Source organism: Physeter macrocephalus, chromosome 18, assembly GCF_002837175.3.
Source record: "Physeter macrocephalus isolate SW-GA chromosome 18, ASM283717v5, whole genome shotgun sequence".
In the NCBI taxonomy this organism is placed as follows: Eukaryota; Metazoa; Chordata; class Mammalia; order Artiodactyla; family Physeteridae; genus Physeter; species Physeter macrocephalus.
In genome coordinates, this window is record NC_041231.1 from 61,898,326 (window position 1) to 61,900,627 (window position 2,302).

Consider the following 2,302-nt stretch of genomic DNA (forward strand, 5'->3'; position numbering starts at 1 on the left):
TTAAGGTGAATAGGCATGAGGAAAATGGTCAACTGTTACAGTATTACAAAGATCATCAAGAAGCATATCCATGAATGTGGTTTGTATTGCAATCTGCTGAAAAAGAGCCAAATGTCCTGGCCTGGCCTTCATGGAGATTATATTTTATTGATTCTGATAATAGATTATTGTTGAAAAGGGCCTCCTATAAATTATAACCATGAAAAGGCAGCAAGATATTTTTTTTTCTTTATGTATGTGTTTCTCATTCCTACTCACTTCTCTCTTAGGGGAAGAGAAAATCACAAAAACCAAAAATGTCAAATCTCAGCTATTCATTTTCAAAATAATTTTTTTCCCAAATTCCAATGGAGGCAATAGGTTAACTGTTAAGATTTGTAAGGCTCAAAAAGCTAGCTACAAAGTGTGGCCAAATTTTATTCCATAAATAATAGCTTTGGAAAGAATATGTGATGATGCAAAGTTGGAAAAAGCTGGTTTTTCTTCCGTAAATGACTTCACTGTGTTGGAAGAGGCAGAGAAGAAATCAAAGTAATTAAACATGGGGTGAGTTTTTCTGATAGGGGACTCTAGTGCTTTAAAATAGACTAGATAATCCTAGGGATAATCTGAGGGTAGAACAGGCCAATGCCTCATTTCCAATCTGGTACCCTGGAAGAAAACAGTGTATTTCCTTTGAGGTCTTGAGAGGTATTTCTTCTGCTTTGTTTTGTTTTTGGTTCATTTTATAATCAAACTTATTAAGGTATTATTTACATACAATAAAATGCAGACATTTTTAGTCAACGGTTCAGTGACTTTTAATTAATGTATACATTTGTATAACTACCACCCCCATAAAGATCGATAACAATTCTAAAACCCTAGAAAGTTTCTTCCTAGGCTTTTGCAAAAGTATCCCCATCTTCCACCCCAAGGCAACCACGGATCTGTTTTTTATCTTTAGAGATGAATTTTGCCCAGTTTAGAATTTCATGTAAGTTGAATAATCCAGTAAGGTGCCCTTTTGATCTGGCTTCACTTGCTCAGCATATGGTTTTTGAGATTCATTCATGTTGGGATATTTTAAACCAGGACTTTAGCCTGGGTGGCTGATTTTGTCTGAAGGTACCTATAGGTACATCTGAGTCTCTGGCATTGTCATTTTCACTGTCTGTTCTTGGCTCAGTATTTTCAACTTTACTAAGAAGCACAAGGTTGAAGTAAGGAAGATCACTGTCAGTAGAATGGAGGTGAAGTGGGTTCTGTTATATAATATTCTCAGCATAAACTGACCTGCTTGGAATAATTGTGTTGATAATCGACAAGGATACTCTTCCTCCAAAAACCTTGATACTATAAAATTTCTAAAGGATGCTGTCCTAGGACTCTTTTAGTTTTCATTTTTTGGGGAAACATTTCTGGAAAATACAAATGCTCACAACCTGAAAGAAGCAATTATTCACCTGAAGGCTAACTCTGGTAAAGTTGAGTTGTCCGACCTTTACATGCTGATAGAACCCAAATAGCCTTGCAAAACAATGCTTTCTTATTGGATATAAGCATATAGATTGTTTAAGATGGACATGTATATGCAGTAAAGTGAAAAAACAAAGAATCTTTGAGTTTCCCTTGCTGCTTTTTAAAATTTTTTCATTTAAGTTTCTATAGCATATGCTAATAGTTTAGGGTAACCTCAGGTTAGTTTTAGGTCCACTCTTTACATAAATGTTGAAGTACTCCATACCCACCTTTTTTCTACCTTCCTTCTTTTCTTCCATCTTTCCTTTCTAACGTCTTATAATGCATTATACTTAATGCTGCATTTGTTGAGGTGGCAATTAGTGTAGGAAAATTGAAAGCAGTGTGAAATTTTGCTGTTCAGAATGCATGTTAACCAAATTCTATATTGAGAAAAAGTCTGAATTTACCCACAGTAACCCTTTCTCAGCCTCTTTAAATAAAGGTCATAGAAACTGGGCTATATAGAATATCCTGACAGGTATGTAGAATTCATAGCAATTGCCCTCAAAGAGCTTAGCTAGCGTAGATGCATATGAATGCATTTAATGATTGCTTTATTGGCAGCAGTGCCAACATACACAGTCTATTTTGTTTTATATCATTATCATTACCTGCTGTTTACCACTGTATACATTGCTAATGGTGTGGTTTCTATGGCTTGTGAATTTCACGGCCAAATAATATATAATTTATTGCACACTTTATTTTTATATATTTATTTTTTTTCCGGTATGTGGGCCTCTCACTGTTGTGGCCTCTCCCGTTGCGGAGCGCAGGCTCCGGACGTGCAGGCTCAGCA